A 27,821-nucleotide genomic window follows, 5' to 3' on the forward strand; every position below is an offset into this window, starting at 1 on the left:
CCGCGGGCGTCAGTTCGTCGACAACGTCGACGAGACGATAATGTGTCTGTCTGCCTGTCAGTTCCGCCATGCCCCTAGGTATCAACCACAGACCAATGGACGTAAAGCGCACAAACAACACTCTTGTGAACACGTTATCCGCTTATGTCGATTACAAGTACAAAAACTGGTACGAAGTGCTACCTTATATCACTTACGCCTAAAACATCGCCAAGCACAGAATCACAGAGTACCCTCCATTTTATCTTCTCTACGCTCGCTCTCCTCCCAGATGTCTCGACACGATTCTTGGTTTTACGCTGGACGTGAAAACTTCTCTTTCCGGGACATTGTGTTGAGCAGAAGCCCGTCACGTCGCACGCCTCCGAACGCTGGCGTCTCAACAGCGTTCAAGGACGCGCGCCATCGGTCCGAGTCTTACGCCGAAGGTGACTTCGCGTGGTTCTGAACACGGGTCCGCAAACGTGGTCTGTGTCGGAAGTTTCTGGCCCGCTGCTCCGGTCCAATCATCATTGTCGACCGCCTCATTGACGTCACGCATGTAGTCCCCCGCGTAACAAGCAATGGTCGCCACTCTAAAAGGACACAGGTGACACATGTCGCACCTTAAGCCATTCTACACTCGATCTTCTGAATGACTCGTCCAGCGTGCATCGCCTGCCAACGGAGAACTAACACGTGCGAGCGCAGTTTGGATGAAGAGGTGAACGAAGTTGTGCTGGCGCGCGTGCAACTGTGTGAACTGCTTTCGTTGAGCGAAACATTTGCATTCTTCATCTTGTAAATTCACATGAACCCTCGTCACAATTTTATCATTATTAAAGTTATCACATATAATCTTTTTCGCTAGTCTCGTTTGATGAAGACATCGATATTTGTCATGCGCTCTGAGTCCGATGTAGAAATCGCTCATTCATATTTATTTTCTTGTATTAGAATTTGCGCTGCCACTATCATTATTCCACAAAGACAATTAAAAACTCAACAAATGCTACATCTCGTGGAATAAATTACGAACAAACGGATATAGGGTTTTTGCAAGCTTCATTATATAGCAAAATATTATAGCGCCCGCCTAATGACCCACATGATTTTGAACTTGTGTGTTCTAAAACAAGCTCAAATCTTTCTTTTGTCTATTAGTGAGCTTCATTTGTCACACAGTTCATTACCATTTCGCAAACATTTGTCGAGCTGATTGAGAATGGTCTCCGAGGTGTTCGATGAAACTCATGATGTATGCTAAAAAGATTCAAAGAATTGTGCTTCATTTTCATTCAACGTCGCTCTAATGACTAGCACGTCAGCATTGCTCTATCGCTTCATTCGATCTATGGAACTTCTGAATACAGCGCCCTGATTGTCAGATCCGCATCTTTCAAACCACATTGCGCTTGGGCTCGTCGCTGATCTTCTTCAGGCATTGCTGCTAGGCAGGAGAAAAGCGTGAGAAATTTGCAAATGTTGCATTTAGTCAAACATGGTGCCGCTATGTTGCTGTTAATTTATGGTCTTTACACTTTCGATCCTAGTAAAAAAGATGTCACCCAAGTATTAGGGCAGAAATTGTTTGCTCTTACGTTCGTTTAGTCAACAACGTGTCTGTGGTAGTAGCTCACAAATGAGCAATAGTTTGTTTCAGCTACAATTCCGATTTCAGGGTAAATTGTTTCCTAGATATCAATTGCAAGATTTTTATTGAACGCCACGCGCAGGTTATTTGTTTCCGAGTTCCATCTTTATGTTTATACGAAGTAAAAACGTGATGGTGGTGAAATATATTTTCATTTTGTGCAAAATTGTGCTTCAGCGTGCAGCATCATTACCATGGCAATGTGGCATGGTGATTACATGTTTCTTTAAAATTGCATATTGTTATTTCCGCACTCATTGCGCATATGTTCCATTGAGCAAGAAGCAAAAGAAAACTTTTTTTTGAAAATATGACTTCAACAATAAAGAGAACATTGCGACTTTCTTTGTCCAGGATCTGCGCGACGTTGGGACACCTATACCTTCAACCATGCACCGTTTATGGCCGAAAGAGACTCAGCTGCAGCCTGCCGCGAACAATGCTTGCAGTATTCTCAGAGATGCTCTGTCATCCCTGCGGTTCTTCGGCATCGGGCCATTCAATACAGTGGAGACTGTGGTAGACATCGATCGTGGCCGCAAGACCACCTCCACTATCAAGCCCACTGGAAGAACCAGAATATTCTCGATCGTTCTACACCTATGGCTAGCCCGTTTACTGCTCAAGCTGATCATGGTGTTTCTCGGCAAGGGCAAAATAGGCGAGACTGGAGTCGAATTTTTGCGCACAATGGCAGCAACGTACGCTTTCAACCGTGTGGCTTCCTACCGACCCAGAATTTGCCACCTTTTTTGGAGCCTGGACAGTATTCAAGACTGGAGCGTGCCCCTAGGACGACTTCCTCATAATGCGCAGCTGTACACTCGTTGCGTCTGGGTCTACCTTTTTCTCAGGGTCGCCGTGGACATTTGCCAGGTTCTTTACTTATATTTTTGCTTTATTGCAGCATCTCTACGCGTTTGAAAAGGCACAAAACAAAAGCAAACACAGGTGTGTCTCTGGATGGAGTTAGGTCTCCATAACCATCAAAATTTTGCACGCTTCACTAGCGCCAAGCAATTAAACATTCCAATTTTCAGCGCCCCCATTTTATAATGCCTTTTCGCATTCTATGCGAATAAATTTTGTAAGCAGGTTTTCATTTGTTGTAATCTAGCTTGTGCAGTGCTTGGTGCTTGTATCACCTTCAATAACGCGTTCAGTTACTAAACTGCTCGAAGCCCCATGCGCAGTTCGTTCTGCTGCTGAACGTGATGACGTAGTTTCATTCACAGCCACAGATGTCGCATTGTAATGGCAGCCTGAAAAACTCTTCTATGCATACTTTCTTTAGCTTACCACAAATATACAGTCTTTGAAAGTTCGCACCCTTTGGAGAAATAAGCAATAAGTGTTCCTATAAGACAACCGAACAGATGAGATGGTCACATTGCTGACAGATAGTGACAGATAGTGACGGGTGGGGACATTGCTGACAATTGTGGTTATTAGGTTTCGTCGACCAGTTAATCAGTTTCGTTCCCATATTATAACCTTTAATGCTCAATCTCAAAAATCTGCTGATTTTGTATTAGCGGTCAATGCCATAGTGTTACAAATTCATGTTTAAGTTTCCTTCCTGGCCCTATTACTATGCTATTTATAATGAAGGGCTTTGCGCAAAGTTAAGCAAGCTCCCGACTATTTTACCTACCTCAGAAAATTTATTACTTTTCAATTACCGTGTCTACGTGGATCGTTTTGTGATTTTAAAAATTATTACCATAATGCTACAAGGTCTTGCCTACAAGTGCCACATTTCCCCTACCTTTTGCAGTGCGCAAGAGCTAATGGTACGTGAATTAACTAAATTTTCTATTTTGTCAATAAGACTATACCTGCCGATGAAATTACCAATACTTAGTGACGCTGCTGGTTTCAAATTTTCTAACTCGGGCGCCACAATAAGGCTGGCGTGGCACTCAGTCAGCCCTGGGGAGCTCAAATCGCATGGGACGAAGCTAACCTATCATCTGAGATTGTTACCTAATTCAATGCGCCAAAATGTCGAGTAAACCACCTGCAGTCTTCGGAATAATAATCACTCACCTTTCGGTCTTTCGGTTATGGCTTCCACTTTCCGGATAGACTTGACCATTGCGCTGATCCAATGGGACGGCTGCTTAGCTAACCTGATACTGCATAAATACCCGTAATAAGCGAATCAACGAGGAAGCGACAAGTGCTGTACATCCCTCTGATCGTTATTTCACACATGCACGTAGGCTTCGTACCTTGTATTTAGAAAATGCACTCGTAATTTCTCAAAAAACATGCAGAGGCAGGAATTCTAAATACCGAGGCACATATATGATAAAATGTTGAGGTACAAAATGGAAAATTATTGTAAAGGTTAGACCAAGTACTTTTAACTGATGAGTTTTACGGCTGATCCAATTGGTAGGCTCAAATATGATACCCGAGAAGCACAACGGTGGTTAGAGACATGCAAAACGCCTACACCGATAATTTCTTCAGCGTGATAAATGCGGGTCACAATAAGGCTGTTGCGAAAAGTACGTCCGACGTCTCCTTCTTTGTTCACATAGGTTAGATGGATCCGGCTTTGTCGTTACGGAAGTACGTATGACGTATCTCATTGGTTTTGCAACGTTTTACGTTCGGATACGTCGGGAATGAGCATGCTGAACCACTAAGTACATGTTTTCCTCGCGTCAGCGCTTCTTTGTGTGTTTTGTCTCTTTCGGCGTAGCGCGCGCAGATCAGCATGCACGTCCTTGCTGCAATTGTTCAGTCCACTTCTACAGCGTCGATGCGCGCTTTGACAGCACGAAAAACACATTGCATTCATTGGCCTTCGTAGCAATACTAAGACAACGGGTGCTTATCGCAAATAGGTTATTGCGACAATTACGCTTCTTTAACTACCAAAGCCCGCTGCCGAAACGTTCTTGCTCAGTTGCTCCCCTTTCGTAATCGAAGCCAGCGCATAGCGCACGTTATTTTTGAACGCGAACAGCGTTAAGGGCCACGTGTCGCGGAAAATCCGGCGTCGATGTCTTCGGATCTGACCGTGAGCAGAAGTTTCGCTATATATTTAGGTATATGTAAAAGCCAGAGTACCTCAGTCGCTCTCGATGGCTCGGCATTCGAAGGGGCACATGATTTGACGTAATACTTCTGGGAAACCCGCTAGTTGGAGAGAAGTAATTAATAAAGGGAAAATAAGACGTCCACCCAAACGTACCTAAGTGCTACAAAGCAAACCCATATACGGGTTCCTTGAAAGAAAACTTCACAGTTGAAGAAAAAATCGTCCTTGTCCGGGACTCGAACCTGGAACAGCCACGCTATGATCTGAGCTAACGAGGCGGCTAGCAGATGGCAGGCGGAATCAAAGTGGTGGTCGCGGGTAGGACTCCTATCAAAATTAGGGATAGGACTTCTAATCCATTGCCACATAGCGGGCAACATTGACGAATTTTCAACAATAATGATAGGATAGCCGTAGTGGTAATGAAGCTAAATAGCTGGTATAGTATAAAGGTAGCACAAGCCTACGCTCCAACTTCCACTCACAATGATGAAGAAATAGAACAGTTTTATGAAGGCGTGGAATCAGCGATGAGAAAAGTGCAAACTCAATATTCTGTAGTCATGCACAACTTCAATGCGGAAGTGGTCAAATTCAAGCTGGTGAACAAGCAGTTGGAATCTACGGCAGCGATTCTAGGAATAGTAGAGGACAGATGATAGTAGAACTCGTGGAAAGGAATGGGCTAAGAATATTGAATGCCATCTTTAGGAAGCCTAGTAACTGAAAGTGCACCTCGAAAAGTCCTAATGGAGAAAGGAGAAATCAAATAGATTGCGCACTTTCTTTTGATCCCAGCATAGTGCAAGATGTAGAAGTGTTAGTTAAGGTAAAGTGCAGTGATTATAGGGTAGTGAGGGCTAGAATTCACATCAATTTAAGAGAGAAAGGGCAAAATTGGTCCAGAAGAAACAGGCCAAGACAGATGCAGTAAGCGTAAAAGCAGGCCGATTCAGGTGGGCACATGCAAACAAATATGCAGCCTTAGAACAGAGAGATGAAGATGACATAGAGGCAATGAATGAAGCCATAACTACGCTGGCTTCAGAAGAAGCAATTGAAGTGGGAGGTAAGGCACTAACGCGACCAGTAGGCAAGCTCTCCCAAGTAACAAAGGACCCAATAAAGAAACGACAAAGAATGAATGTGTCAAACTCAAGAGATCAGATGGAAAAACCTGAGCTGTCAAAACTGATCAATAAGGAGAAAGTAGGGATATTCGAAATTATACACTGAGAAAGACTGAAAAAGCAGTACAAAACGGATGCAGCATTAAGTCAGTGAGGAGAAAACTTCGCATAGGACAAGCCAAGATGTAGGCACTGAAGGGTAAGCAGGGCAATATTATCAGTAATTCTGAAGACGTCGTAAAACAGCAGAAGAATTCTCTATGAACCTGTACTGTACTAAGAGCAGCCAAGCTACCACCATTCGAAGTAATAACGTACACGTTACATAGACTCCTTCTATAGCTTGCGATGAAAGTAGAAGGCCCTTATAAGACATTAAACGGTGAAAGGTGGCAAGGAAAGATGGAACAACAGTCGAGTTAAAGATATCAAGCTTCAAATCCTTGCGTCCCTTTGTACGAAATGTCTCACGGCTTCAAGCATTCCAGAGAACTGAAAGAATGCCAACATCATACTAATTCATAAAAAAGGAGCCGTTTAAGAATTTAAAAATTATACCCCGGTTACTTCACTTTTATATTGTATAAAATATACAAAAAGGTAATTTTGAATAGAATAAGGGCCACACTTCAATCAACAAAGTGAACAGGCTGGCTTTGGAAAGGGATACTCTGCAATGGTTCACATCCATATCATGAATGAGGTAATCGATAAATCTGCAGAGTACAATTATGTAACCTGTCTGGGTGGCTTTAATAGAATATGAAAAGGTATTCGATTAAGTAGAGTATCCAGCTGTCATAGAGGGATTACGTAATTAAGATGTACAGGAGGCTTACGTGAATATCTTGTGAAATCTTTTTAAAGATTGCACAGGTACCTTGGTTCTCCACAAGAAAAGTAGAAACATACCTATCAAAAGGGGTCAGCCAAGGAGACGCAATCTCTCCAATGCTATTTGCTGCATGCTTCGAAGAAGTATTGAAGCTTTTTTACTGGGAACGCTTAGTTGCGAGTATCAACGGCGGATATCTCAGCAACTTTCAGTTTGCAGATATTCTCCTGCTCAACAACAATGGGGATGAATTACTTCAAATGATTGAGGAAATGAAGAGAGGAAGTGTAAGAGTGGCGTTAAACATAAATATGCAATAGACAAAGGTAATGTTCAATAACCTGGCCAAGGAACAAGTTTTCAACATCGTCAGTGAGCCTCTACAGTCTGTGAAGGCGCTCATTTACCTAGGTCAATTACTCACAGTGGACCCTGGTCATGAGAAGAAAATCTACAGAAGGCTAAAATTCGCTTTGAGTGCATAGGGCAGGCATTGCCAGATCCTCAGTGGGAGCATTCCATTATCATTGAAAAGAAAGGTGTGCAATCAAAGCACTCTACCAATGCTAACATATGGAGCAGAGAAACGAGCATGTCAACAAGTTGAGGACCGCGCAAAGAGCGATGAAATGAAAAATTGTAGGCGTAACGCTAAGAGAGAGGAAGAGAGCGGTGTGGACCAGAGTGTGATAGCAGATATTCTAATCGACATTACGAGAAAAAATGGAGCTGGCAGGCCGTGTGATGTGTAGACTAAATAACCGGTGGACCAGCGCTACCGAGGATGGCACAAAACTAGGTGGGTTGATGAAATCAGGAAATTCGCAGGCACAAGGTGTAATTAGTTAGCGCAGGGCAGGGGTAAATGGATATGGCAGGGAGAGGCCTTCGTACTGCAGTGGACATAATGCAGGCTGATGATGATGATGACAGATCAACTAAATTATTGATTCAAATCCTTTCGGGTTGCAGCATTTCACAATTACGAAGATGTTGAAGTCGAAGCTGCATTGCACAAGTTAGCATAACGGTTAACTAACCAAAGCCTATATGCGCGACGCTTCTCAGAAGAGTTTGTAGCGACCGTCCGTCACCTTATTGTCCCTTCCGTGGGAGTCATTGCCCCCTGCTCGAACTGAAGCGGCCATCCGGCGAGGGCACCACAACTGCTACTCGGCAAGCCTGCTTTTACTCTTGAATAAGGTCATTCAGCTCTTCGTTCTGAACCTGGCGAAACCTGTATTACTTGTCTATGCTAAAGCTAACTCCAAGCAAGTGGGGACTCCTGACCTTCCCGTTTAGTTTTTCGAACACTAGCCATGAACGACGCTTCTCTTACTCGTACCGACAGAGACGACGCCACAATTATGCTTCCTTTCATCGCTGCAGAGCTCCAGCTTCCCAGCTTTTGCCCAAAGAATCCTGGAGTTTCGGCAAGTAGAAGCCCTTTTTCAACTCAAGCGCATCACTTAACAGACAGCAAGGTACCTGCACGTCGTCGCTACGCTACGCTCCCAGATCGTCCATGCCACAGACGACTTGCAAGCGCTTACGCCTTCGGAAACAGCATACGACGACCTGAAACGCACGATCCTGTAGCGCCTCGAGTCATCACAACAAAATAAGCTCCAACAGCTCCTCTCCACGGAACTCAGCGACCAACAGCCGTCACAACTTTTGCACCGGCTGCGTCAGTTGCTGGGTGGCCGCTCCGCAAAAGAGAGCCAGCTTCAAATTTTGCACTAGCTGTTCTCGCGGCGCCTCCCGCAGTACATTGATGACATCTGACACATCGCAGGCAGCTCCTCGGCCGTTTGGGCCCAATCAGTTTCGGCGGGCAACATTCGTTTCACTGCATGGGTTAAGCCATCCCAGCATCATAGCAACACAGCGGCTTATCGCAGAGAGCTTCGCCAGGCCAGGGATCAACAAACATTTTCGAAGCTGGCCAATAAGCTGCCAACGCTGTCAAGCTGTGAAAGTGTTCAGCGGTGCAGCTGTTTTGATCACGAGACAGGCGTTTCAATCACGTGCATTTAGACTTTGTAGGACCTCTTACACCCTGGAAAGGTTTCAGGTACCCCTTCACGTGTGTCGACCGGTACTCAAAGTGGCCTGAGGCGATGTCTCCACAAGACAACACGACCGAAACAGTGGCGGAAGCATTTGTTGCTGCGTAGGTGTCACGGTACCCTTGGCCTTCGCGCAACAACGCTGGGGACGAGTTTCAAAAAATGATTGAGGACCTTAACAGAGAGAGTGTAAGATACTGTTACGTAGGAAGACGCAGAAGAAAAGCTATATACAATTATATTTACAAGAAAATACGCTGCGCTTGGCCAAGACGCAACAGTACACGCTAGCCTCTAATCGTCGTTGTCGTCGTCTTCACACTGCTCACCTCTTCGTCATCGGAAGTACTGGTCAGTAGCACTACCCCCGGCGGCAGAAGCGCCGTCCCGGAGCGACTAAAGACCGGACTCGGAAGCAGTCCAGCAGGCCTTGAGCCTAATGACGTGAACGACATCACTAGATGCAAGAGTAGAGGACGATGTTGAAGTCACAGGAGCAATTTGGTACGCCACACACCTGGTGCAGCACGGGGTAGGGCCCTGTGTATCGCGAAAGGAGCTTTTCTGAATGTCCGACGTGACAGGCATCCACAGGAGAACAAGTGCACAAAGCGAAAACTGTACGTCACGGTGGCGGGCGCTGTACTGACGCTGCTGAGTGGTTTGCGAGGCCGTCAGTCGAGTACGGGCAAGCTGGGCGGGCATGGTCGGCGAGGGCGATGGCGTTGCGCACATACTCGCCGGTTGAGGTCGCAGCAGGAGGAAGTGCCGTGTTAAGGGACAGGGTCGCTTCGCGACCGTACAGTAGATAAAATGGAGAAAATCTGGCGGTGTCCTGCCGGGAAGAATTATACGTAAATGCGATGTAAGGAAGGGTAATGTCCCAGTCGTGGTGGTCCTTGGAAACATACTTGTGCAGCATATCGGTAAGAGTACCGTTTAACCGCTGTGTCAGACCATTGGTTTGAGGATGGTATGAGGTAGTCAGCTTGTGAGGAATGGAGCAGGGACGCACAATATCGCCGATAACTTTCGAGAGGAAGTCACGACCACTGTCAGTAAGCAGCTGTCGCGAGGCGCCATGAAGCAAGATAATGTCGCGCAAGAGAAAGTCCGCGACGTCAGTGGCGCAACTGGTAGGGAGAGCCCGCGTGATAGCGTGTCGGGTGGCGTAATCAGTTGCGACAGCTACCCATTTGTTCCCAGAGGATGACGGGGAAAGGGAAAGGTCTAATCAAACACGAAAGAATGGTTCCTCAGGGATGGTGATGGCTGGAGATGACCGGCAGGTAGCCCCTGAGGTGTTTGCCGACGCTGGCAGGGATCACAGGCAGCAACATACCGTCGTACGGAGCGAGCGAGTACAGACAAGTAGAAGCAGTGGCGGTCGCGGTCGTAAATGCGGGTTACACCAAGATGTCCTGCAGCGGGTGCCTCACGCATCTCATAGAGCACAGTCTGTAATAGATCTCTTGGCACGACAAGAACAAGATCAGATCCGCCAGGGAGGAAATTCTTTCGGTACAGAATGCCACCCTGGAGGTCATATCAGCGAACGGATGCGTCGGTAGGTGTGGAGCGCAGAAGCTCAATGAGTGTTCGCAGCGTTACATGGTTAGGTCTCGGTACTGCTCATCGCCGATGTTAGCGACGGCAGACACAGAGAAAATGGCGCTGGCGGTAACACTGTCGGCATCCTCAGGCTCGTCTACCGCGTAGCGAGACAGACAGTCAGCGTCCTTGTGTAGTCGGCCAGATTTGTAGATGACAGAATACGATTATTCTTGGAGGCGTAAGGCCCAGCAACCAAGTCTTCCTGTAGGATCTTTCAGTGAGCACAACCAACAAAGCACGTGATGGTCTGTGACAACGGAAAAGGGTCGGCCATATATGTACGGGCGGAACTTCCCAACCGCCCAAACCAGGGCCAGACACTCACGCTCAGTGATGGAATAGTTGAACTCCGAGGGTAAGAGGTGCCTGCTGGCGTAAGCTATAACATGGTCGTTGCGGCGCTGGCGTTGTGCCCGTACTGCGCCAATTACGTGACTGCTGTCATCAGTACGGACTTCGGTAGGCGCAGAAGGATCGAAATGGGCCAGAACGGGAGGCGTTGTGAGAAGGTCGATTGGATGAGAGAATGCAGAGGCCTCCTTATCGCTCAACTGGAAAGGGGCGTCTTTCTTCAAAAGATCGGCTAGTAGTCATGCTTTGGCCGCGAAATTTTTCACGAAACGGCGGAAATACGAACAAAGGCCGGTGAAGCTGCGCACATCCTTGACACACTTCGGAACAGGGAAGTGCGTGGCAGCATGGATCTTGCCTGAGTCCGGTTGCACTCCGTTCGCGTCAACGAGATGTCCAAGTACGGTAATCTGGCGACGGCCGAATTGTCAATTCGATGCGTTGAGTTGCATACCGGCTGGACGAAAATGTCCAGGACTGCTGAGAGGCGCTCGAGGTGCGTAGCGAACGTTGGGGAGAATACTATAACCTCGTCCAAGTAGCAGAGGCACGCGCACCATTTGAAACCATGAAGAAGGGAGTCCATCATGCGTTCAAAAGGGGCAGGAGCGTTACACAGACCGAACGGCATAACTTTAAATTGATAAAGACCGTCGGGTGTTACAAAGGCAATCTTCTCGCGGTCGAGGTGGTCCATGGCAATCTGCCAGTAGCCGGACCGAAGGTCAATAGAGAAATAGCGAGCACCGTGATGGCAGTCAAAGGCGTCTTCAATCCGAGGTAGGGGATACACGTCCTTTTTCGTAACCATGTTAAGGTGCCAATAATTCACGCAAAAGCGCCATGAGCCATCCTTCTTTTTTTACCAGTACAACAGGTGACGCCCATGGACTACATGACGGTTCAATAATGTTCTAGGCAAGCATTTTGCGAACTTCTGCGTGAATAGCTTGACGCTCAGCTGGTAACACTAGATACGGGCGGCGATGAATAGGAGGGGCATCGCTGGTATTAATGCGATGTTTACCAGCTGTAGTTGAGACCAAAGGACGATCGTTAAATTTAAAGATATCGTGGTAGGAAAACAGAACACGGTAGAGCTCACGAGCGTGCTCGGACGGCATGTCGGGGGCAATCATGTTCTGTAAGTCGGCGATGGTACAAGTTGCTGACTGCGATGGTTGAGGACGATCGGCTGAATTGTCGTCTACTGCCATCGATGCGACTGAGTGCTCCACGAATGAGCAAAGCTGGGCCAGAGACATCCCGCGTGGCAGCACTTGTGTCGTCAAGCCACAATTGACCACTGACAGGCAGGCGCAATTCACCGTAATAGATAAAACTGTATGAGGTGCTGTGATCCCTTGTGTAAGGAGGACGTCTTGCATAGGAGCCGCGGTGTAGTGACCGTCGGGCACTGGTGCGGATGACACTAAGTCAACGTAAGTCAGTGCGGAAGGTGGCAAGCGAACGAAGTCGACGGGACTGAGGCGACTGGCGTGTGGTTCAGCGGGAATCAGAAAGGTCAAGGCGGTGGGTACTGGAAGAACAATAGATGAGAGCAGAATGTGCGGAGAGGAAGTCTAAGCCGAGGAAGATGTCTCGGAGACAGTGGGCGATGACTGTGAATAGCACGGTAGTGGAGCGATAGGCGAAGGAGGCACGGGCGGCACACATATCAATTACGAGGCTGTTCCGCCATCGGCGACACGGACAACAGGCGTTGTGGCGGGCGTGATAATTTTCCTCAGCCGGTTACGAAGGTCAGCGCTCATTACCGACAAATGCGCCCCAGTGTCTATAAGAGCAGATACAGAAACGCTGTCGACTTGCACATCAAGAAGGTTCAGATGAGTGGGCAACGTCAGTAGAGGATTTGGTGGCGTAGGGAGCAATGCAGTATCACCTCGAGGCGCAGCATCGTCAAGTTTTCCGGCTGGGAGCGGTGTCCGAAGGGAGTCGGCGAAAAGGAGGGACGGGGCTGGAGAGAGCCAGATTGTCGTTATTGGGGTGAAGGCGAACGAGAATAGGGGCGGTTTGGCGCAGGAGAATCAGTGGAGCCTGCGGCATATCGACGACAAGGGCCACCTGGGGGGCGAGAGTAGGCAGTATAAGTAGACCGGGTCGGGGAGCTCCAGCGACTGCGACAGTGCCGAAAAATGTGTCCGATTCAATGGCAGTGAAAACAAATGGGCTTGTCGTCAGCAGTGGGCCATTCAGATGGGTCGCCAGAACGTGGCGGGTAATAAGATGCGAGACGGGGCGGAATCGAAGAAGCCCGGTGGGTATCAGGGCGATGGGCAGAGCAGATGGTGTGAAGACCCTTGTTTGCGAACTCCTAGCGGACAACTGCCTGGATCAGGGCAACCGTGACTGCAGGTGCGTTGAAGGAGCTGGAGTCGAAGGCAGCCGGATAAGCGGCCTCGAGCTCACGCCGGACGATCCTGGTAACATCGCCAGTGTTGTTGGGACGAGAACTGTCGGCACAGGAAGATGTTGCTGGGGTATTGGGCAGACGGGCAAATGGCTGGTCGATACGCCGGCTTTTAGCAAGTTCCAGGCGGCGGCACTCTTTTATAACTGAATCCACCCTCGCCACGTTGTTGAAAACGAGCAAGTTTAACGCGTCATCGGCAATGCCTTTGAGGATGTGGGAAACCTTGTCTGACTCAGTCACCCGTGCGTCCACATTGCGGCACAGAGCCAAGACGTCCTGAATGTACGTGAAGTAGGGCTCTGTTGACGTCTGCACATGGCGGGATAACGCCTTCTGTGCGGTACATTGGTGACCGTAGCCATCGTAGGTGGTGACGATGGCTAGCAAAATACACAAGTGAAACAATATACAAAATACATTAGTCAATGAAAATCAGATAGAAAATACAAAACTGTCTGAGAAAACAAATTAAGGGAATTAAATAGTCACAATGTAAAAGAAGTAAAACGAGGTGTTGCTCGAAACTGCATCAGTTGTCAACTTAACAAATTAATTAAAAAGTAAGAAGTCGCAAAGCTTTTGCTTAAGCGAATCCCAACTGGTAAGCTCATCTTCGTGCGTCCGAAACCAAACTCGAGATGTGCCACCGAGGTAAAAAACTACGTTGGCGAGCATGATAGTAGGGTCCCACCGGTTATTGCGGCTGACGTGCTCGTACAGGCTGATGCAGTCCTCGACGTCTTCCCCATATTTGCCCGAGAATACGCCAGGATCACGGGGAGCGGGGAGAGCGATGTAGGTTGTCGAAGTGGCAGCAGGTGTCGGAGGCGGCTGAGTCGAGTTGTCTTCGCCGGGAGCCATGAAGGAAGGCTCGACGTACCGTCCATTGCGAAGCTCCGTGACAATGTACAAGGAACGGCCACCTCCACCAGGTATGTTATGTAGGAAGACGCAGACAAAAAGCTATATACAAGTATATTTACAAGGAAAGACGCCGCACTTTGCCATGAGGCAACAGCCCGCGCTAGCCTCTAATCGTCGTCTTCACACTGCTCGCCTCTTCGTCATCGCAAAAACTGTTCCGTAGCAATATTATATGCAGAAAACAAAGGCAATGATGAAGAGCCGGGCAAGGGTACAAGAGTTCACGATCGCCAGTTAGCCTCTTGAGTCTGTGAAGGAGCAGGTTTACATGGGTCAATTACTGACAGGGAACCCTTATCATGAGAAAAAAATTTACAGAAGAATGAGAATGGTTTGGAGCTCATACGGCAGACATTGTCAGATCCTGAACGGAAGCTTACCATCATCAGTAAAAAGCAGTAAGTAAAATCAATGCATTTTAATGGTGCTAGCAGATGAGGCAGAAATTTGGAGACTAACAAAGAAGCTCGAAAAGAAGTTAAAGAGCGCACAAAGAGCGATGGAACGCAGAATGTTAGGCATAACGTTAAAAGACAAGGAGAGAGCGGTGTGGATGAGAGAGTAAACAGGGATAGCCGATATTCTAATTGACATGAAGAGTCAATTGGAGATCGCAAGGAGAGGCCTCTGTCCTGCATTGGACATAATATAGTCTGACGATGTTGATAATCACTGACCGAGTCAGACAATTCGAAAGCTCGCTTTTTACTGGCCTGGCGAAACTGCTCGGAACTTGCCTTTATAACACCACGGCTTACCGCCCACAGAGCAAAGGCATCGTCGAGCGTCTCCACCGACAAGTGAAGGCGTCATTGACCGCCATGCTCGACAGACAGCATTGGAAGGCTGCGTCTAGTACTACTAGGGCTGCGAACAGCAATCAAGAGTGATCTCGGAGTCAGCGCTGCGGAGATGCTCTATGGATCAGCAATCCGCGTTCCAGGCCATTTTTTCGGCACCCAGCAAGACACTCCGCCAGAGGCCAAGCAGCACTTAGGCTACATTCGTGGTTCGACCAGGCCCAACCTACACCGACACGTATCGACCGCTGGCGGCTAGTGTTTAGTTTCCCGGCACTGGACACAACTACGCACATCTTTCTGTGAGGCGACTCTATCAAGCCATCATTGACTCCTTTCTATGAATACCCATTTCGTGAGGTTTCGCGTTCAGAGAAACGCTAAAGGTTGATGTTCGCGGCAAAGAAGAGCCAGTGTCGTGCGATCGCGTGAAACCCGCTATCTTGAACATTTATTCTTCATTCCGGCCGCCATTGACACCTAAGCCTATGGCACTCCGAGGGGTGGGGGAGGGAGCTTGTAGCGACCATTCGTCACTTCGTTGTCCTTGCCGGGGGCTCATTGCCCCCTACTCGAAGCGAAGCGGCTGTCCGACAGGGGCTCTATTACTGCCACTCAGCAAACCTGCTTTTAGTTTTAATAAAGGCAGTCGACTTTCCGTTCTCAAGCTCTGAAAATGTGCATTACTTGTCTCCGCTAAACCGAGCCCCCTAATTAATTGACTGACCGCTGAATGTTTTTGAAGTCGCCTACAATTTTCTTTCGCGTGAGTCGCCGTTGTAGTACCGTTTAATTTTTTGCAGAAAGCAGTTCCTTCCTTACACTTGTTCGTAAGGCTGCTTTAATCATACTTATAGGGAAATGACTAATGAAAATCTTAAATATTGATAGCGCTAGTTACAGCACCTTTATGGCTGCTTCCTCATCGTTATGCATGCGTTTAAAATAGATTTTCAGGTGTGTCAGCAAAATATACGCACTTTCACTTCATTGCTACTTCGTCTACTTAATACAGTGAATGCTGTAAAGAGTGCGTTCTACGTACAAATGATCGAGAATACACGTGCACTTGTTCACTTCGGTGGTATTCAGCTCCAATGTGGAAGAGGGCTGGCTTTTCAAGAAAAACACACAGTGGCTATTTGTGGTTCAATACCTTTTAGGTGGAATGTTAGACTAGAGAGTACGTAAGTAAGAAAACAGGAATGAGAAAACATGCCCGAAAACAAAAACAGCTTTTTGACGAAGAAAGAAACTTTGGATCGCAACGTGGCATGCAGAGGCGCTGCCGCAGCGCCACCTATTATGGCCTGCAGATTAGTTAATCTAGTTATATTAACAATTGTCTTGAAACTGTTAAGGTTTCTTTCGCAATAAGTTTGTTGGTTCCGCCCTTTTGAAGGTCCGCCCTTGTGTGCTTTACGTACATTCTACACTGTTCTCTCGTTCTATAACGTGTTAAGCGCCTACAGCCACTTGTAAAGATCATTTCGTTCAGCGAGCCAGCCATCCGCTGCGCTAGCACTGATTGCCGTCGACATGTGCTACGGCACGCACTTGTGGAGGTTTCTAGCTCGCACATCAAATGACGGGAAGGTATGTGCGTCTGATGAGGCGCTCTCAGCGTATTCTGCCCACTCTGCTCCAAAGGTAGTGCTGAATGCAATTGCCAAGAAGCGTTCTCCTTGTGGATCTGCCATTGCGCCGTATCTTTAAGGTGATCAACAGGATTATTCGCGTCCGACGTAGCTTTGAACACTTGGATTCAATAAAGAACACTTAGGCTGCCGCAGAGCGCCACTGTCAGGCCTTGAGCTTAAAACGAACGTGATTCGGTGCACCGCGCCGTCGGGCGCGTATACGGAGCGATTGCCTTAAGAAGCCGTGACCTCATTCTTGCCTAGACACATTGAGCGTTAATGCCTCCAGCCATGCGGAACTCTTGTCAGGTTGTGGTGAGTAAACTGAGACTCGGGGAATTTTGGCTGCCTTCAGGGCTGAATGAGCTTTCGACTTATATTTGATGCCGTTGAGATTGATTTCGTTTTATGCGTATTTCAAGGTCTCTTTGGGAGGAGGTATAAAGGCTTTCATCGAAAAAGAGCTGCTCATCGAGTCCATCGGCAAGTCCTGGGAGCCAGTCGTGTACGCAGCTGCCATTGTGGACACTACAATTCGAAGGTGACCGTTGCCGTGGTATATTCAACGCAATCGCCTTTACACTGCGTTTGAGCAAACGTGACGTCACGGTGGTGCTGGTAGCAATGGTTTCTGCGGTACTGCGCACCATGGCTGATTTTTCTCGCCCCACAAACTGCCCATGATATTTTTAATAAGCTGGCAAGTTCAGTGTTTGTTACGCCAAGTGCCACATGAACTGCACACAAGTAAAGTAGCATAGCTCGATAAGCCGTTTTTTCCTGCAAATCCAGACAAACAGACAGTTTATTTTGCAAGACAAAGAAGACAAAATGCCAGGACTGGAGCAAAAAGCTGCTTTCCAGCAGCTTGACAAGGGCTCCGGCCCTGATTGCATCTCACCATAAAAAATATATGCATGATATACAGAAAACGCGTACATAATAGCTGGAATTGTAATAAAGAACATAAAATATCAATAGAACATGTGTTTAGATTGTAATAATGATATCAACTCGTGATTATTAGATAGGGTGATACATTGATATCAACAATATTATTTCAGATAGAATGCACATGTAAACGTGTTTAACGTGTGTCGAAGAACAATGCTTGAAAATCAAGATGTAAAAAAGAAAAAAAAAACAACACGTATCAAGGTGCATAGTACATATGGCAATATGAAACAATTTTCTGGTATACATTTAAACGCATTCTAATCACCTACGTAATTTGAACAGAACGTATATGTTTATTTTGATAATATCGCAGAGAGTAAATTAATGTGATCCGCAGACAACATGCGTTTATGGTATATGCACGTGTCCACTCACACTTAGTGTAATGCCCTCTTAATTTCTGCCAGGAATTTGTGCTTATATCGATAATTTTTTTTGAAAAGTTGTTCAGTAGCATCTGCGTTCTATTACGCCCATGTTCGGTCCGTGAAAAAGGAAACGCCCATATTTCGCGATTTCGAATCTACTGAACTTTATTACGTCTTACGCTAGTCACGTATTCTTTGCAAGATTAACATCATACATTTGATAAAAGGGAAAAACGATAAGTGCTGAAAATAATAGTCCTGTGTGAGAGTCATGCGCAACCTGAGTAACGTGGCGCAAAGCTCTTTCAGGCGAAGCTTGTATTCCCCTCACTCGTGTCGGCGTCGGTGTTGCGGTGCGAAAAAAAACGAAGTCACGCGAAAATAAAAAGTGCTTCTCGGAGTGCGGATTTGAACCACCGCCCTCCGGGTTGCGAGACCACAACGCTAAGCAATGCGCCATCCTTCCTTTTTTTTTAACATTCCACAATATCACTTTATTATAACATACCGTATGCAAACATTAGGAGCATCATGGACTGCCACGAGAGGACGTGACAACGATGAACATAGGACAGCTCACAGAGAAACGCTGCTGCGAATTTCAGCCGCGCCATACATTAGACAACTGATGCAAACTTCAAAAATTACTGAGCACCGGCATATCACCGCTGTAGAGTTATTGGTGTAAAAAAAAGAAAAAAGAACCAACGCCCAACGTGGGGCTCGAACCCACGACCCTGAGATTAAGAGTCTCATGCTCTACCGACTGAGCTAGCCGGGCCCCCCCCCCTTTTCTTTTTTACATAGCAGGTACCATGCACGGAAACGTTCTTTCTTCACAGCTTTTCTAACACACACACACATACACAGAGAATTGCACATCTATATAAGTATTCATCTTTGCTGCAGACGCTACTGCCACACCTGCCATCGCTTGATAAACTCATCTTCGCCGCCCAGCAGCGAACTTGTATACGCAAAAGCATCACAAAAGTGCGTCCACGCAGGTTTTCTAGTGCTAGGACGTAATCAGTTCGGTATCTCCAAATTGCATACAAACCTAGCAATAACAGGGTTTCAACACTGTTGTTATTTTTGTCATCTTCCCGTGTCAGATATCTTACGTTATGCCAATTTGGGTATATCTGCACGTCAAACACAATTCGTATGTTGTGCCAAAATAGTCCTGCATTTGTACAAAACCAAAATACGTGATGCAACGATTATGGATAGGGACAGAGCGGGCAGTCCGTTGACCAGGGCACGAGAGAAACCCTTGTTACGTAGCCATGTGTATACAGGTAGAACTTCGACATGTAACCTAACAAAGAAATCCTTAATCGCTGTTTTTACAGGATATTTTGGTAGACGCTTGAAAACGTCAGATTCCAGGTGGCTTCCAACTTGAGACCGATATAGAGGTGGTGGGAATAGCATATCTATAGTGTTCCAGTACAGACTCTTCCGTTTTACATTTTTTAGGTAGTCTTGAGAAAAAATTACCGACGATTACGTTACTTCCTAATGCGAAATTTGAGCGCAGCAAATAAGCTGTTTCACCTTTTCGATAGATTGAGGCAAACAAATCGAGCAACACATGTATGCGCTATCACAGAATTTTTTTTTTATATTTCCCGTACTCCTGGATCATCTCGACGGCGGCGACGGTAAGCTTCTGCTTCGGCGGCACGCACCTCTGGATTCTGACGGTGACGGCGCTGGGCCTCTGCTCTGGCAGCTCGTTTAGCAGCAGCAGCAGCAGCAGCAGACGGAGGACTTCCATCGGTCGTCTCGCTCATGGCTCAGAAAGAACTGGCAGATAATTTCGCAGTGGCGAACGGCAGCGGCAATTTCGGCTCGGGCGGTGCACATATACAGATCCGCCGCCACCGATCTGGCTCTCTGATTGCCACCGCACAAGGGTTGCATTGGAGGAGGAGCGAAGAAAGGAATTAAGTTCGAGCCGGCGCTGTGACAACCGGAGACTCGCAGGAAGAGGGGGGAGGGGGGCGGCGTGTACACCCAGCGGCAAACGATGGGGGCAGAAGCGCGCGCAGCAAGCGGACAACACGATAAAGGGAGGAGGGAAGAGATAGCAGCGACTGACTGATGCCGCTGACGCCGATAGTGAGTCAACCCCAGCTGCGGAGTTGGTTTCAGGGACAACGCCGCCGATGCCGACACAAACAATATGATACCCTCGCTTCCGCAGCGCTAAGAACCAGGTCTAGCCGTGGGAAGGTGGTCACGTATTCGTCGACGTGCCGGGGCCTACGTGAAATAACCGGCGCGTCGGCAACTGAAGAGCACCCTATCCGCCACACAAGAACAGGGGGGGGGGGAACCTTTCCTCCTCTTTCTGCATGGCGGCGACGGTGTTCTATGCAGTCACGTTATCTTGACTCTCTAGCGGCGTCAGCGGCATCCAGCGGTATCAGTCGGTCGCTGCTAGCGCTGGGGGGATGAAAGGGGGGCGGAGCTGGTTACGAGGCCGACGACAACGCCGACGACGACGCGAAACCCAGGAACGGACGCCAAAGAGCTGCCCTCTAAAACGCTGCTCGAAGAAGCGAGCTGCCTGCTCCACCTCCCTGTAGAAATTTAGGGTGCGGGCTCGTGGGACTCCTTGGGCACTTTCGATCCCCTCGCTTAAGTACCCTCCTCCTAATTGTTTGAAAGAATGACGTATAATATGGTGGGTTTGGTTTTTGAAAAAAAGGTACCTGTGAACTTTGAGTTTTACCTCTACGTTTACCAGCCCTAGGCCTCCTTTTGCCTTACTTAAGAATAAATTACTGCGCCTCATGCGCTCAAACCGTGACTCCCAAATGTATGTTGCGCAAAATCTATGCACTCGATTCACCTCAGCCGGCAAACAGGGCATCACCTGCGCTGAGTACCATATAGCTGGAAATAACACAGTGTTACACACAAAAGCTCTGTTCATAAGCAATTGCGCCATCCTTCCTTCGACGCATGCGTCCTTGAAAGGGGCTTTTATATACATGCAGAAGTAAACGCAGCGCAAGGCGCGATCCAATCACGGGCTTCCCCTCTCTCCTAGAGAAAGGGAGTGATCACGTGTTCGCTCACCTCGCGCTCGCCGTTTCCCGCCAGCTCAGGACCCGCGGTCACATGGAGAGGCCGCGTTTCGTTCGCTCTACCGAAGAGCAGGCTGCGTTGAAAGAACGACTGCGGTAGTGGGCCGCACGTCTTGCATTTGGCCGAAGAGCAGGCGTCGTTTGACGAATGCCGCCAGCAACTCGCTCGAGAAAGCGCTCGTCTTCGGCGTGCCGACCTCGCCGTGAGGGTGTGCGAAGCCGAGGAGTTACGACAACGACGAGCCGCAGATGCCGACCTTCGTGTGCACTTTATTTCGCAGTGGTCAAAGGGTGGTCAATTATTTTTTTGTAAAACAGATAGACTGCTCAATATTTTTAGACATTGCATAAGAGGCGAATATGAGAAGCAGAATACCTTTAGTTTTTGAGGAAGAGTGTCCTCACAATCTACAGTGTATACCACACACTCTAGCCATATTTACAATGAGGTGCTCAACATGCTTATCCCATCTTAAACGCTGATTGAAGGTTACTGCGCATGTTTTCACGCCGGCTGCAATATTAACTTTTCAATTTCCAAGAAACGTTTCGAAATCACCATTTACATACTTTTGTTCAGGAGTAAACAGTATTTCTGTGTTTTTATGTGTGTGTGTGTGTTTATATTTGATAAATTTGCTCTTCAACACAAGAATAGACTGCGCAATACGATGTTAGCTAATTGTGACAGCTTTTCCATGTGATATGAATGGAAGAAAATGGCTGTATCATCAGCATAAATCATAAACTGGAATTCATGGCTAGTATTTATTCAGTCATTCATGTATATAATGAAACGTGCAGTCCCCAGTAGGCCCCCTTGAGGAACCCCTGCGTGCAGGTTCATAAGCCTGAGCGATCATTTACAATAGTGGTACATTGTTTTATTTTGTTTCACCGTTTGAGACGCTGTCTTCACAATTGTGCAGAGCAGGAGAGTGCATCAATGGCAAAAGCACTGATGAAAGTAATGGTATTTAAAATGTGTTTCATATATCTTGAAACGCTTATAATTTGAACTGTGCTGCAATTTTGAATAACATGCAGACCATTTTAGCAAAATGAGTGCGAAGGTAGACGGCTGGGTGTCTTTACTCTGTGTATGTTGTATGTATCGGGTTGATTTCTCTTATTGTTTTCACAATGTCATGCATTAGGCATAATTTTCAAGTGGCTGGATAAGTGCTTTTCAAGCTTTTCAAACACGATATAGTATATGTTCGCATATTTTGTGTTCCTGTAGTGAGTTCTCGCGTGGAGTCGAAATTTTGTAAGCTTGACAAAACTCGCTAAACGCTTGAAAATTCTTAATGTTTTCTGCCGCTGTACACTTTATATGATTCTGAAGGTGCAAGAGATGTGGTCAAAGCAAGTTTTTAATCAACAGGATAAAGTGGCGTCTGAAAGGGTTAAGTACGACTTAAAAAGCTCAAAAGAAACCACGAAAACTGTAATGCTCTAATTTCATAAACAACGTGAAATCCTATCGAATACTTTTGAGAAATCCACAAAAACATGGAGAGGTGGGCCATATTTATGCCCCACCTCTACCCCGCAACATGGACCCCGAGTTCCATCACTACGGGCCCTCGGCAGGCCCTTAGTGAAGCCATTCGGCGACGGTACGGCTCGCAAGATGGAGTGGTCTACACAGACGCAGCCAGACACCCTCGCGGCGACCTCATGACCGCGGTGGTAGCGGATCACAACTGAGGATTGATATAACATACAACAATCACGGCTGGCCGAGTGGTGGAAGCGGAGGAAACCGCGATTGCCATGGCCATGCATGCGGAATCGAATGCCGTCGTCAGCGACAGCAAGCAGGCCATCGGCAATTTCGTCCGTGGTAGAATTTCCAAACAGGCGTACCATGTCCTCACACGACGCCCCCTAAGCGGCTTGAAAACCCTCGTGTGGACCCCCGCTCACGCGGCTGTGCCCGGCAACGCGTCCGCTCACAGTTTGGCTCGAGATCTCGCGCGCCGAGCCTCGTCCGCGGATGCGGACGGCGTGATTGATGAGGAGAGACACGAGGAACCCTGCGAGACTTATTTTGACATAGCCCATCGGTATCGCTTGAGGCGTCGCGCGCTCCCACCACCGGCCAAGCAACTCGACAAAACGCAAGTGGTCGCGTTTCGGAGACTTCAGACAAACACATACCCACACCCAAAATATATGAACAAAATCACAGGGGGCAAGGAAAGCTACAAATGTAGGCTCTGTTCAGAAACAGGAACACTCACACACATAATGTGACAATGCACCTCGCTCACCTTCTCTCATCCTCCCGTCAGCAGCGAGACTGGACAGCCTGGCTCAGTTCCGGGGACGTCGACCGACAACTTGAACTGGTGGACTGGGCGGAAAAGGCCAAGCAGGCCCAGGGCCTTACTTGAGCCCAAACCCTCAGCCACGTCTCTCTTTACCCTTCCTCCTTTCAATAAAGTTTATCACCACCACCACCAGAGAATATTTCTGCAAAATTACACAGCCCTCTTACAGATGATTTTCTCGAGTCCTTTTGAAATTATCAGAAGTACTGACACGGGCCGATATTTGGAAAGGCTCTTTCTGTCCCCAGACACAAACAGCAGAGCAACTTCTGCGCATTGCATGTTGGAGGGAAATACTCCAGTAGACAGACAAACATTGTATATGTGGGTGAGCACTGAGGGGAAGGTGTCGGTAAGAAATTTATTCGGCGTTACGTGAAGTGCTTCCATATCGCGCGCTTGGGTGCTTTTGAGAGACATAAAAACAGCGTACACTTCATGCGGAGTTGTAGGTAAAAAAAAAACGCCGTTTCCGAGTTTGGCACACCTAGAAAATTGGCAGCCTCAATGTCGTGCACACGAGACAGAAGCTTCGTAATGTACTTATTGAAGCGGTTATCGATATCTCTGCTTTTTAAGTTCCGTCCTTTATCACTTAATTCAATATGCATAATTCGCCTGCATTGCGATTTGGAAGCCTATTTATGGCCCGCCACGCAATGTCACTTGGTAAATCTGCTTGATTAAATAGTTTTACATAATAATTGCTTCTGCGTCTCGTAGGAATTCTGTAACATTTCGATACTTCTTGAAAGCGGAAATGTCATATTGCTTCTTGTGCTAACAAAGTGACGCTGCATTTGATATCTTCTTTTTTCGAATTAACCTCATGCGTTCCTTTGTGAGCGACTGTTTGCGTACCTTTCTTGACTTACGCACATTTTTGTATTTATATAAATTGTATGATTGCTTTAGTATCTGCATAGAAGCGGCGTTGATTGGCATTTGTACATTGAAGTACCGAGCTACAACTCGTCGCCTGAAGAAGATTTGGAAAATTGGCTAATGTTATTTTAAATTTATTTCTTTTATAAAGAATGTTCTTCAAAGAGCCATGACACCAAATGTGTCTTTTGTTTTGAGCGCATATAAACATGCTAATGGCCCCCTATGTCTGCTACAATGACTCCAGCTTTTACAATATGAATGGAATCATTCCTAATAAATGAATGAATTAGGCTTTCAGAGACATCTGTGATGGGAGTGGGCGCAGTTACTACGTTGGAACAAGAATAGGAATCGAGCAACAATAGGAGATCATGCACTGCCGCATGAGACGTAGCAAGAAATGTTGCAGGCACCGCCCATCTTAAGCAACAAGTTATCCGGACAAGCGTATTTAAGTAGTTATTCTCAGAAGGCAAGGAAGCTTTCTTTGTTCCCTTCAGCCTGCCAATATATAGCTACGAAAAGACTAGATCTATCTTTAAGTGTTACCACTTCATAATCTAACGTAATCTTTGAGTAATCCTAGAGAAAAGTTCATGAAAGTCACTCTGATAGAATCCGCAGCACGCCCCTTCCCGCAGCACGCTCCTCCACGACGATGCTATCGGTTAACGAAGAAGCTTTGATACCCAGGCAGGTACAAGACATCATCTTCAGGCGCGTGTCATGTTTGGCTTATCATGATGACGTTAAATCAGAGAGTAAATTCGTTTAGGAGCGCAATAATTGGGTCTTCCTTGTCTATTGCCAATTATGCATTTAAACGCAAGAAAGCAATGCGGCCGGTATCAGTAGGACACGCAGTGATATGTAGTAGCGGCAGATTCAAAGGAAGCTAAGCGCACGGGCCACGCATTCCTCCTAGCAGTTCTTCGCGAGGGCCTCCTCTCTCGCTATATGGTTAACGTTAAAGGCCTCCGTTTTCCGCGCGAAGAGCTTTCCGTTCTTGAGCCAAGCAAAGTTCCACTTCATTGCTTTCTTCCTAGCAACAGTCATGCCAAGAAGCTTTTTTGAGTTGGGGCCAGAAATGTTTGTTTACCAACACTAACAGTTCTTGCGTTGTTGGCCTTCTCCCACGTGGCTTTGCAATAATTTCATCGTATTTTGTCCGAGGAGCAAAAGCTACAAGAATGTTTTTGGCACTTTCCGACTTACACGGTGACAGGCTTTAATATCGTTCTCGGTTACGGTCACACCCGGCGTATCGCCAACCTTTCCTTGGGCAACCACGAGATTATCGTTCTCAGTGCATCGAATTGCCTTCATTTCAATGTTTTGCTTGCGCAAATATTGATGCTGCGCTGTTATCTTTCACGCATTTGTACGCGCTTATTTCTTCAGTGCTCGAATTTGCTTCAGTAGTGGCTCTTGCGCTGCTTTGAAGGCAGCATTAGCAGCTTTTACGCGTTCACATTCAGACTTAATTACCTCGTACTGTTTGCTCACGAACTCGACGCTCTGCGTGAGGACTCTTTTTCTTTGCGAATGTTATGCTTAAGGTTCCGTAGTTCACGTTCGAGTTTAGCGCCGTTCTTTCCCATGGCTCAAAAGCAGCAGTGCGAAACAGAAAATGAAGCACAATAGTGACACAAAATTGCTCCCCCAAAAACGATTGCAACATTTGGCAGTTGTCAGTAGAGGTAGCAAAAAAAATTCACAGAAAGGAGTATTTGTCAAACCCTTCAAATAGGCAATAAACGTCTGATGAGATGGCTTCGTTGTTGCGTCCACTGCCAAAGGAAGAGGGAAGGTTCTGCAGGTCCCTTTTATCAGACCAGCGCAAATTTCACGGTGATGTGAATCCAACTTCCAGCAGTAAACAGGAGCGCTTTTCGTCTTCATCCCGCACGACACAGGCGCACAGAGAAGAGCCGGATTCGATACAGCTCCTTCCTTGCCTCAAGATATCACTTCGCATGGGAACCTGTGAAGTGGGAAATGAACCTCAGGCGAGCCGACCTCGTTGCTACCTCCTCTGTCAAATCAACACTTTCAACACTACCAGTGGCCACATGATAAAGGTCTTAGCCAGAGCTTGTTCCTAGAAGTCCTACGCTTTCCGAGCTTCTGTTCTTTTGTTGTTTATTCTTTATCACCTTAGCCGCGTCGCAAATATACGCCCAATATTTTCAACCTTTGGGGATGTTTGGAGCGTGCTTGCGCAATGATGAACTTTGTTTCAGAGCGATGTCGACTAGTACATCGCCGTGTATCTCTGCGAATAAACATTAGTTGGAAGTAGCGCTCATGTTGTCCCCTTTTCTTTTGTCCTCGTTGATTGGCGCTTTAGGTCAAGTATAGATTTTTACAGCTTCAGATTGTAAGCAATTGTGTTTGTCCAATTTGCTACTCATAGAAGGCTCGTTTATTTGTACTCTAGACACCTGAGCCACCTCTACTGTGCGCGTTCTTCGTTCCACGTTCTCTTTGCGCGCTCACTTTGTGCACAAAGTACTGCGCCCCTTCCTCTAAACAGCGTAATCTACAGAGCCTTACTGAACAGTGCATTTATTCGCTAGTCTAAGAAAATGCGTTCTAACTTTCCGCGTCATTTATTGTCACTCAGTGTCTGAAGTGAAAGACGTTACCAAAGGAAAAATTAACTGCCAGAAACGGCTAGAGAAGAGCGCCAACACACAAGTAACTTCTTTTCATGAGAACACGCGCATGTGTGCGATGCGCAGAACCACAGAGGACAAAAAATTGCAGAACTGAAACTCGCTCTTGCGAAGAAAAATGAAGAATACACTGACGCATACGTTTCTTCTCAATGCCTCAAGGCTTCCATTTATTGTCTGGGGGACATGATGTCGCCACAAGAGAAGGTACTTGTGAGGGTATTTATCTACTACTCTCCGGGCTGGGTACGACACAGGATTTCCTGATAACTCTTGATCCGTCAGTTAGTGCACATTTTACACTGATTTTGATGTGTTGCAACAGGACACGGACGGCATACAGGCACGTACAAACATAGGACTCATAAGCGCAGTCCCGTATGCAAACATTTATGCCCAGCGTGCGTCGTCTCCTCCATGAACGTCTGTTAAGCGCGCATATATGCTCGAAATCAACCAACTAGCCCATCTAGGTGTGTTCGAAAACAGGCGTACACCTTTGTGTCAATTCTGTGAACTGAAACGCAGCTCTCGTCATCTTGTGGCGGATTTAACTTGAGTGTTCTGCAAAACGCGCTTCGTGTGGCCAGTGAGCCGCCTTTTTCGAACCATGCAGTGCCGGCACAAACGAGCGCGGCTATACAAGAATATAAATCCGTCAGCTCTTTCTTGTTAGCGTTATCGAGAACGCGCACATGGCATGTTAGGAATGCCTGAAATCATTTCCTACGCCCGACAGCGCGGCATACTAATGGCCAGTTTCTGTGGTTTTCACAATCCTATTCATGGTCAGGCTCATGGTTTCTGGAATAACAACGCTCCTGATCGACTTCTACAACGAGATCGCTTGGTTGGTGGCTTACAAATTTCGCGCCTTCGACGAGAACTTCAAGCGCTGCTGGACGTCGCCTGCTGTCCACTTCAGCAGTGACCAGCTACGAAGAATGAGGTATACTCATAATATCATTTGTATTTGCCTTTTACTAAATAGTTTACTAA

At 47.0% G+C, this 27,821-nt stretch overlaps 1 long non-coding RNA gene, 1 other non-coding gene and 1 pseudogene across 2 annotated transcripts in view; all 3 read right to left on the reverse strand.

The window, feature by feature from the left end:
* LOC142590704 (uncharacterized) overlaps positions 1-27,821 on the reverse strand; it is a 166,650-nt gene that overhangs the window by 31,500 nt on the left and 107,329 nt on the right. Inside the window, exon 4 of the long non-coding RNA XR_012830228.1 lies at positions 23,197-26,128. This is a non-coding gene — a long non-coding RNA (uncharacterized LOC142590704). The remainder of the gene's footprint in view (positions 1-23,196; positions 26,129-27,821) is intronic.
* LOC142590797 (uncharacterized) lies at positions 1,379-20,655 on the reverse strand (annotated as a pseudogene).
* Positions 18,525-18,597, reverse strand: TRNAK-CUU (transfer RNA lysine (anticodon CUU)). The gene has a single exon. It is a non-coding gene; the product is annotated as a tRNA-Lys (tRNA).

This window comes from Dermacentor variabilis, chromosome 8 (genome assembly GCF_050947875.1).
Source record: "Dermacentor variabilis isolate Ectoservices chromosome 8, ASM5094787v1, whole genome shotgun sequence".
NCBI lineage: Eukaryota > Metazoa > Arthropoda > Arachnida > Ixodida > Ixodidae > Dermacentor > Dermacentor variabilis.